We start from the raw sequence: 11,309 nt of genomic DNA, 5'->3' as shown, positions 1-11,309 counted from the left end.
TTTTTTATTCATGCTTAAACAATCCCACTTTTAGCTGCCGGAATGAATTTGTTGGCTATTACAGTAAGATTGGGTGGAATCCACTAAAATAGTAAAGTTCAACCTTATTGTAATAGAATACAAATCAAATGTCTTCTTTGTTTGAAAAGACAGAATAATAGTTGGTAGCAAGGTTGCTAATGTTCACCCAAATGTGATATTATCAAAGAAAAGTTAAAGTTAAAGCAAGTTAAAAAAAAAAACAGAATAAATATTTCTCAACCTATAAGATGCTGTCCATCCAAAGATGGCGGTACTTTTTGAAAGTTAAAAGAAGTCTCGCAGTAATAGCAGAAACTTGAGTGGACCAGTATGTTTCAGACCCAAAGGTCAGGAATGTAGTTCCGGTTGACACTCATGAAGTAATTGATACTTGAGTATGTAATGTTTAATTTTGCTAATTGTTACATGCTTATTTTTTTACATATATGTCTGTATGTTGAATAGAATATTCTTTATTGAAATATTCAACAGGATGTCTTCTAGTTTTAGTGTACTTGATATTTCTAAGCTTACTGGGGATAATTTCAACAAATGGATGGAAGACTTAGAGGTCTACATATTTCTCAAGGACCTAGACCTGTGTACTAGGACCACCAAACCAGTTGAACCTACTGCAACCAGTACCCAAACTGAGAAAGGGGATTATGACAAGTAGGTCACTGCAAACAGAAAGTCCTAGTGCCTTGCCTGAGTCTATCAAGGATAGTGTTGCTAAAAAGGATATTGCTTCTGAGTATTTGGTTGCTATAAAAGCTAAGGCTCAGTTTGGTATTGTTCTAAAAAAACGTTTCTGAAGTTTTTTCGTTCTATTGGAACGAAAAAACAGAATCTTCTGTTTGGTGCACTTATGGTCCGTTTCTGTTTTTTTTTTTAACAAAAAGTGAAAAAAAAATTGAAAAAACGAGATTGGACGGAACTCCATTTTGGAGTTCCGTCTTCCCAGTTTCGTTCCATTTTACAAAAACAAAAAAACAAAATTTCCCGATAAAAATCTGAAATTTGAAACACCATTTTTTCGTTTAAAAACTGTGTTTTAACACAGAAACTGAAATTTTCGTTTTTGACACGAAACGGCTTTTCTGGAACAGAAACGATACCAAACAGACCCTTAAGTTTGATAGCTTTAAGAAATCACAGGCTCACGATCTCATGAGCCAATTGACTGGGGCTAGATTTGGAGTAGGAAGTGCTAGAGAGCATATACTGGAACTGGTTTCCCTGAGAAACAAGATCAGAGGTACATATATTAATTTTGATGATGACTTCACGGTCACCATTGCTTTGAATTCTCTACCTGAGAGCTACAAGACTCTTAAGACTACTTATAATACATTGAAGGATACATGGGGTCTTGATGAATTGATCACTGTGGTAACCCAGGAAGAGGGAATAATTAATAGGGCCAAAGTTGAAAGTGTCAATCTTACTCAAGGTAAGACTTCATCTTCTATGGGACCTAACAAATGGATCAAGAAGTTCTTTAAGAAAGGAAAATTCACTCCATTTAAAGAAGGGAAGAACAAGAAGGGAAAGTAAAATTTCAAAAAATCTGGGGTACAAAAAGACATGAGTGGCATAGAGTGTTTTTGGTGTAAGGCCAAAGGGCACATGAAGAAGGATTGTTTTAAGAGAAAGACCTACCTTGAGAAAAAGAAAGATGATGGTATGAATCTATCCTTAGTATGTTTTGAATTTTGCTTGATTAATGTACCAATTGATTCATGGTGGTTAGATTCTGCATCATCTATTCACGTCACTCATTCCTTACAGGGGTTCCTAAACAGGAGGGTGCCAAGCAAGGATGAAGTGACGGTGTTCGTGGGCAATGGAGCTAGAGTTGAAGTGGAAGCCATAGGAACTATTAGATTATTTTTTCATTCAGACTTATTTATTGATTTGAAGGATGTTGTTTATGTTCCCTCTATGAGGAGGAATTTGATTTTAGCTTCTAGACTTTGTTCAAATGGTTATTTTGTTAATTTTAATCAAGTTGGCTTTTGCTTATTACATGATTCTGTCTCTATTGGTAGTGGTACTCTTGTTGATGGGATTTATAGATTAAATTATAATTCTTCATGGATTCTAAATGTAGGAGTGCAACGCTCTCTGATTGATGAGAAATCCTCTATGTTGAGCCATATTTCAACCAAGAGGATGAAAAGATTGGTAAAGGAAGGGATATTAAAAAATATTGATTTTCAGGACATGGAAACATGTATAGATTGCATTAAGAGAAAGATGACAATTTTCAAGAAAAAAGATGCTACTCGCAGCATTGAAGTATTAGACCTCATTCACACTGATATCTGTGGGCCTTTTCCTGTCCCTACACTCGCTGGGCACCGTTATTTTATAACTTTTATTGATGATTGGTCAAGATATGGGTATGTCTTCCTTACAGTGAGAAATCTAGTACTCTAAATGTTTTCAAGATTTTTATAGCTGAAGTTGAACTTTTTCACTCCAAGAAAGATCAAAGTGGTCAAATCCGATAGGGGTGGAGAATATTATGGGAGAAGTGGTGTTTTTGAGCAGTTGCTTGGTCCTTTTGTAAAATTCTTGCAAGAACATGGGATAGCTCCTCAACATTCCATGCTTGGAACACCTCAGCAAAATGGAGTAGTGGAAAGAAGAAATCGTACTCTGAAAGACATGGTCCATTCTATGGTGAGCAATACTACCTTACCAGAATCCTTATAGGGAGAGGCACTTAAAACTACTGTTTATCTTCTCAATAGAATGCTAAGCAAATCTGTGAATAAGACTTTCTATGAACTTTGGAGTGGCAGAATATCTAGCCTTAGACACTTGCGAGTGTGGGGATATCAAGCAGAAGCCAAAGTCTTTAACCCTCAAGAAAAAGTTTTTAACTCAAGGACTACAAGTTGCTACTCTGTGGGATACCCAAAGAGATCTAAAGGGTATAGATTTTATTGTCCTGGCCCAGGACACAAAATTGTAGAGACCACTCATGCTAGATTTGTTGAATGCAATGAAGAGTTTAGAACACCTCATATTTTCTCTTTTGAAGAAGGGGAGTATGACACCCCTGAGATAGCATCTGTTGAGTTGAGAAATTCACTTCTTGATCTCAATCCCATCCTGTCTAATGATATAGTCACTCAAACTCCAATTGAATATGATTTGCAAGTTGGGACAGATATTGCTATTGCAGACCCAACATCACCTCCTGATACTGCTAATATTGGCAATCTTCCACCTGAACCTATAAAGAGGTCTATTAGAGTGTGTAAGCCTTCTCTGCACTCTGATTATGTTTCTTATTTGAATGAATGTGAGTTTGACATAGGACAAGAAGAAGACCCTGTTACTTTTCTTCAAGCAGTTAATCATAAGCATTCAGACAAATGGGTAGAAGCAATGAAGGAAGAACTGTTATCCATTAGCAACAATGGAGTATGGAAATTAGTGCAAATTCCAAAGGATTGTAAGGCTATTGCATCTAAGTAGGTTTTCAAAACCAAAACAGATTCTCAAGGTAGAGTAGAATGCTACAAAGCCAGACTCATGGCAAAGGGTTTCACTCAGCGAGGGGATAGATTACAAGGAAACCTTCTCACCTGTCTCATCAAAGGACTCATTCAGAATTATCATGGCCATTCTTGCCCATTTTGACCTAGAATTACATCAAATGGATATGAAAACAACATTTCTGAATAGAGAGTTGTCAGAGCAGGTGTCCATGAGACAACCTAAAGGTTTTGAGGAAAAGGGTAAAGAGGACTTTGTTTATATGTTGAAAAAGTCTCTTTATGGGTTAAAGCAAGCATCTCGACAATGGTACTTGAAATTTAATCGAGTTATGACTTTTTTTGATTTTGTAGAGAATCCAATCGATCAGTGCATATATCTAAAACTCAGTGGGAGTAGTTTCATCTTTCTTGTGCTCTATATGGATGACATTCTGTTGGCTAGCAGCAATAAAACCTTATTGATGGAGACCAAGGGTTTTCTTTAAGAAAACTTTGAAATGAAGGACATGGGTGAAGCTAGTTATGTGCTTGGAATTGAGATTAGTCGTGATAGGCCGCGGGGGTTACTTGGGCTATCACAACAGGCATATCTTGATAAAGTTTTAAAGAGCTTTAACATGTCTAAATGTTCTGGTGGTGAAGCACCCATCAGTAAAGGAGACAAGTTGAACTAGCAACAATGTCCAAAGAATGATATTGAGAGGAGCTCAATGAATGACAAGCCTTATGCCTCTGCCGTTGGAAGTTTGATGTATGCACAAGTTTGTACTCGCCCTGACATTGCCTTTGCAATTAGTATACTTGGCAGGTTTCAATCTGATGCTAGTCTGGCTCATTGGACTACAGCTAAGAAGGTTATGCGTTATCTACAACGGACAAAGGACTTCAAGCTAGTGTTCAGTAAATCAGAAAAATTTGAAGTTGTGGGGTATTCTGACTCGGACTTCAATGGGTATACTGATGATAGAAAGTCTACCTCTGGATACATTTTTGTATTAGGAGGAGGAACTATTTCTTGGAAGAGTGCCATACAAACTATTTTAGCTTCATCCACTATGCAAGCTGAGTTTGTGGCACTTTATGAAGGTACCAAGTAGGCAGTGTGGCTGAGGAATTTCATATATGAACTGAAGGTTGTAGATTCCATCTTTAAACCTTTGCATTTATGATGTGACAATATTTCTGTTGTTTTCTTTGCAAAGAATAATAAGAGATCTAGCAGCTTTAAATACATTGAGATTAAATATCTTCTGGTTCGCGAGAAGATCAACGTTGGGGGGATTGTTGTTGAGCATATTATTACTGAAGAGATGGTTGCTGATCCTCTGACCAAAGCTCTTCCAATATGAATTTTTAAGACTCATGTTTCTAATATGAGTGTGATGGAATCTTTTGATATGCTTGTGTAGACACCAAATTTTGTCACCTCCCGACAATGATGACAATATGAAGAATTATATATTAGACATTTTAGACTTGGAGAATTTTCAAGCTTAAAGTAGAAAATTATCATTTTTCTCCTATAAACTTTCAGAAGAAAATGTTGTCAAAAATTAGAATTTGATGTTATGGATTATTGTCGTTTGTCCCCTCCAGTTGGACATTACACTTTGATGTGAGAACTATGCGAATCGACGTCCGATTCTCTTTCATTATCTGATCCGGGTCCCTACTTTATGCATATTTTTGTAAAGGTTTCTGATCGAGACCACAATCATGTCTCACATCATTGGATAGTGCTTGGACTGAGCTTTCTAAAGACATATTACACGTCGAATTCTGACTAACGGTTTGAAAGATATGACCCCCGAAAGTTGACTCCAAAGTTTGATATCAGATTCCATTCCGAATAGCCAAGGAGTGCCACATGGCGCCCAAACCCCTTTGTCCAAAAGCAAGCCTTTTTGGACAATTCTCTCTAGTTTTTTAGTCCCACATCGGAAATAAGAGAAAATTGTCTCAAGTCCCAAAGCTATAAGTATAGCCCTTCCTCTCTTCCAAAAGGAGGAGGAGAAAAAGATTGAGAATTTGAGAGAGAGGATGACCCCATCAAGGTTTTGACTAGCTTCTTCCCTCTAAAATCAAATATTCTCTAAGTCTAAAAGTCTAACATATTAATCCTCCTTGAGCCGGGAGATCTAGTCCGGTTCGATTCGATTTGGGGTTGAAGCACAAGGGTCATCTCCCCTTTTTTCTTGATTAAAGCCGGGTTTAAGGTATTTTTCTTCTCCCAATTGTAATTTAGAACTAGTTTATCTGATTTAATAGATTAGGTTTAATTAGTTTCAATTCGGTGTAATGTGATTTATTAGATATAAATTGGTTTATTCCGATTCAATTAGGTGTATTTAGGTTTAATTGGTTCATTTAGATTAATTAGGTTTAATTAGCTTTAATTTGGTTTAGTATGGTTTATTAAACGTGAATTAGTTGATTCCGGTCCAATTGGGTTTATTTTGTTTTAATTGGGTTCAACATAGTTTGATTTTGGTCGTTGGGTCCAACCGTTGATTTTTGCTAATCCGGTTTTTCCTCTTTTTTTTTTTTTTTTTTTTTTTTTTTTTTTAATTTGGTTAGTTTTCTATTACTATTATATCTTGGTTTAATGAATCAATTTTATTTGTGGCTTAATATATTTACATTACTAGGTTTGATTTGATTTAGTTTTCTTTTTATTGCTTTTTTTGGACCCTTAGATCAAAATCCTACTCGTAACCTAATCCCACTGTTTGTTCTCTTTTCTCTTCCATCCTTCTTCTCCAGCCGCCACCTTTTTCTTTTTCCATGGCTGAAACCAGACAACCCCTATTTTTCATGGCCAAATCTTCTTCTTCTTCTCCTGCTACTTCTTTTTCTTCCACAACTGAAACCTGCAACACCACTTTTTCTTCTTCTTCTTCTTCTTCTCCTTTTCCCTTTCTTTTTTTCTTCCTGCTGCTGCAACCCTTAAACAATAACAGCCGACCCTTTCTTCTTCTTATCCTTCCTCTCACTTCTATCTCTCATTATACCCCCACTGCTGCTGATTACAAATAATAGAAGAAGCCTGGTCTGCACTGCTACCGGGTTCAGAAAAATTGAAATTTACAGCACTATCAGTTGATGCAGCGGCAGAAGTCGAAGCAGGAGGACCAAATGTAGGTATTGCGATTGTTGTTTGGGGTTGCACAGCCGACGATGGAGCTGGGGGATGAGGTTTGTTGCAATGAAGCTGATGATGAAGAAGAGGATGTGGAGGTAGAGAACGATGAAAGAGAAAAATCAAACCCGACACTTCCTCTTGGTTTTCTCTCCTCCAAAAGAATCATTCAACGATTTTGTCCCTATGCAACTCTGCGTTTCTGGAACCGAGAAATCCTTCTCTCCTTTCTTCTTCCTTTTTCTCCTGGATCTTTCATCTCTTCATGGTCCCAACCGACACATAATGTTTATCCGCTTCTGTCCCCTCTTTCTTTCTTCTTTTCTTGTTTTTTTTTTTCATTTATTTTATTTTTTATGTTATTTTATTTTCAGTTGAAATGATTGACGGTGGCCGAACCCTCTCCACTCCCTTCTCCTTCCTTTCTTTCTCCTTAACCGAACCTGCAACTCACTCCCCTCTGTTTCTTCTTCTTCTTCCCTGCTGCTGCAACTAATAACCAGCAGCCACTGAACCTCCTTTCTTCTTCTTCTTAATTTATTTTCTTCTTTTTTGTTATTTCTTTAATTTTCTGATTAGATAGTTCATATTTGTAATGCCCACAACTTGTTATTTCATTTATGTTTTCTATGTGGAATCTTCCCCTCCTTTTTTTTTTATTTTTCTTTTATCTATTTTGGTTTGACTTCAGGTCTGTAATGTATCTAGTCCTAGAACTTAGGTTTGAGATTCCCCTAATTTTAAAATTTAAAATCAAATGATTTCATTTTATTTCCCTCTAAATAATGTATGGGACGTAGTCTAGGGCGTATGTTAGCAAGGGCGTGGTTGGCCCTCCCTCAAACCGGCTCGTAGCATTAGGTGCATATTGGGGATCTAGGTTTTCCTACTATCTCATATCTTTTGTACTCCAACCTTCACTCGCATTAATATAGTACTAATCTAGATTGCTTAAAGTAACGTAGTTAACTTAATTAGTCATTTCAATTGTTGTTTATCTAATTATGGTTTGTTAATTTAGTTTTTTTTAATCATTGCATTTGGTTTCTTCATTTAATTCAATTTATTAAACTTGTGTAATTACCAATCTTTTCCCCTCTAGTGGTTTGTTTATTTTAATCAATCAACTAAATAGTTATTTAATGTAGGGTAATTAACTAGATTAATTAGTTAAAAGATTCTCTTCTCATTAGCTTAACTAGGGATTTGAAAAATGTTTAACTCATCTTAGATTAGCTTAAGGTAAACATAATTAGTGTAATTAGGTTTCATAATTAATTTAATTAAACTTTAGGTTTAGTTTAATCCTCCTATTCTAGATTAGGTAGATTAGTAAAAATGCATTCATTTAATGTAATTAATCCATTTTATTTTTTTATAAATTAATTAGGTCTCATTTAATTTATAAATATTTTTACCAATTAGATTAAGTCAGATTGCAATAATTTATTTCACAAATCATTAGGGATTATGATTAATCATTTTTATTAATTCAATTTAGGATTTCATAAATTCATTAATCATCCATCTGGGTTAGGCTCAAGTAATCGAGTTAGTTCAATTTAGGATTTCACAAATTGCTCAACTAATCCTAGGTCTAGGCTTATTTAATTAGCTTAATCTAAGACTCATAATACATTAATTAAATCATTTAGGGTTTTTAATTTTTAATTAGCATAATCATTTCATTATTTGCATCATAACCTAGCTAGCATAATTTAGACACTTGGCTTAGGGTTTTCACATGTCATACTTAGATACTTAATTTAGGGTTTTTAGTGGCCTAGATTTAGGACTAGTTAGTAGGGTACAAACAAACTTTGGTCAAACAAAAGGAGACCGGCCTTAGGGTCGGGCAGACTGGGTGCCTAACACCTTCCCAGTCTGTCACTTGACACTTGTCCAGAATCTTGGTGCAAACCATCCTTATCCATTAGAGTCATTAGTCTCTCTCCCTTGATTGGGGGAGACATTTATGGGTCCTAGACCCTTTCTATGTGGCGACTCTCTTCTACCCATAATGTGTATCCCCCCTTGGCATTTGATGACCAAGGGATACTATCTCATCTCATTAGGGTCGAGCCCTAGCGTGTGTACAGGCGCTACGCGTCATATCGCGACCCGACAGAGGTCCATGATACCTACAGCTTGTTTAGTGGGAGTTTACTTATCCATAGTGGTATTGTAATAAGCATTATTTTGTTAGATCATACATTATGAGCACAATCTATATTGAGGATGTTTACTTTTCAGTATAGTGTTCATTTATATTCTCTCTCATCATATTATTGTATGATTATTGTGGTTTATTTTGACATATCATAGTTAATGGTGGTGTTTAGTCAAGTTTTGTGATTTATGGCGGTATTTAGCCTAAATCTATGGAGGTGGTTGTTAACCATAGGCTGTATGCCAAAGTGAGATACTAACACAAGAAAATGACGATTTGCCTAAGTAATTATTAATATCAAAGTTATCTATTTGTGAGGTTTTCAAGGTAGGCTGATCTTTAGATCAAGAACGGACCTATAAGGAAGGATATATCTTATGTGATAACAGTTATGATATAATTCCTTATATCTATATTTCTCGGTGATTTGAATTGATAATTTTCTGTTGTTTGTAACATTAGATAGTTATATACCGTATATTGAGGTGTATTTTCTACAATTGTTCAACCATGGAGATTATTGATTTGATCAAAGTTTGTTTTCAGTGATATTCAATCTTGGGATTATTTGGCCAGATGTCAATGGGAAGATATCAGTATCAGTGTAGCCCAAGTGGGAGATTGTTAGGACTCTTATGTGGGCTTAACTAATATTGATTGACCTATTGGGTCCAAGAGAATAAGGACCACTTTAATTAGGAAACTTCTAGCCCTATTCTATTGTGGGAATGTAATAGGGTTTAGGAATTCTATTATATATAAAATACTGACGGTCCCTGTAGCTATTACTTTTATAATAATATTTTGGGACCACTGTTTTCTCACAGAGCTAGTGTAGAGACAGAGAGAAGATCCCATAGTAAGAGGCTGCAGAAGATCTCAGTAGAAGAACCCATATTGCATGGTTCTTCATCATAGTTCGTGGTACAAGCATCAACCTTGATTTAAGGACTTTATTCACGCTCAACGGGTATGTCATAGATTTCTTTCCATTATTCATTCTTGTATTCTATATATTGTAGGTCATTCAAATGATTCTAGGATTTAAAATCACTAACAGATTAGTCTTCAATAGATATAAATTTAGGTTTTGCTAACTCTAAACACGAACCAAACAAGCATTTAGAAGCACAATGAGCTCAACAACGGCTGCACCGGTGGCTGGGCCATTGAGGAAGCCCCAATAGTTGTGCCTTGTCGCCACATAACACCCCTAGACGTTGGGCATCTCTCCGATCATCGGTTGACCATTGTCTGTACACAGCAAGAAGCACGCTTGCTGGGCCTTGAGATGCGCTTTCCCTTCCTCTAAGACTAAGTGGCTCGACACCAATGCTGCCACCCTCTATAGCACCTTAATGGACTCAAGATCACCAATGACTTGCTCTGGATCGTCTGACACTTGAGCATCCGTAGACATCCAGCACATGTACACCTCGCCTGTACATTGTACACACAAACCCATTAATTTCATTTCATTTCCCCAACAAAACCCAAAAAATCTCAAACATAGAAATGGAAAGATCAGCGAGAGAGACTGATTTTCCAAGCTTTCATAGATTTTACCTATAGGACGAGGGTAGACTTCGGGTTCCATGGATTTCCCACATTGAGCTGGGTAGTAGCTGAGAAACAGAGCATGAGGAGTAATGGCAATGGGGTCTCGTGGCTCCAGAACGATGTTAAGAGCCTTGAGATCGAAACCCTGAAGATGGAGGACAAGAAAGGTAACCGACATGACCATAGCCCCAGCGCCAGCATCCGCAGCAATTACCCTATCTCCATGCTTAAGCACTAGCCCTTAGGCCCACCCTTCCTCCACCTCTTCCCGATCGACCTCTCCGATCGCCATCTCCAACCCATGATTGGCCATCGCCGACAAAAGTAGAGTCCTAGTGAAGAGCTGCGGGTGGACCTATGCTGTGGTCTCCATCATGCCAATTGTCCTAGGGTTCCTAGTAGGTCCATCCACCCATGCAGGAATGTTTCTGTTGCTGCTAGTCGGGGAACGTTGGTTCTTGGTTAGCTCATTGACTGTGAGGCTGAGGGTCTAGAGGGGACTGTAGCCGTAAGCTTGGGAACCATCTAATTAGAGGCTAGGGAGCAGTGGAGGTTAAAGCTAGCCTGGGCAAGGCTATAGAGGGGTCCACCATTACACCAGTCGTGGGTAAGGAAGCTACTGGCCTGGCCCGTGGCAGCGCAGGCGACCGATGATTTCTATAGTTGCAGATTTTGGTTTAGAAGAATGGGCAAGGGTAAGGTAGTCAAATCACCTTGAGTGGGGGTGTGTTTTGAACATTTTAAACAAAAACTAATAGGTATTCCAACTAACCAAGATGGTTAACGGCAGGAACGTATTTGAAAAATTTTTAAATTAGTAAGGAGTGTTTTTGGTATTTTGAAAAGTACAGAAAGTGGTATTGAATAAAGACCAAAGTTCAAGGTGTGGCGTTGTAATTTTCTC

At 37.2% G+C, this 11,309-nt stretch overlaps 1 pseudogene; it reads right to left on the bottom strand.

Annotated features, from left to right (window-relative positions):
• Nucleotides 1-9,944: 9,944 nt before the first annotated feature.
• Nucleotides 9,945-11,309, bottom strand: part of LOC122073720 — a 4,409-nt pseudogene continuing 3,044 nt past the window's right edge.

Source organism: Macadamia integrifolia, chromosome 1, assembly GCF_013358625.1.
Source record: "Macadamia integrifolia cultivar HAES 741 chromosome 1, SCU_Mint_v3, whole genome shotgun sequence".
In the NCBI taxonomy this organism is placed as follows: Eukaryota; Viridiplantae; Streptophyta; class Magnoliopsida; order Proteales; family Proteaceae; genus Macadamia; species Macadamia integrifolia.
The sequence above is the reverse complement of the archived record's forward strand: the minus strand, read 5'-3'. Positions and strand labels throughout refer to the sequence as shown.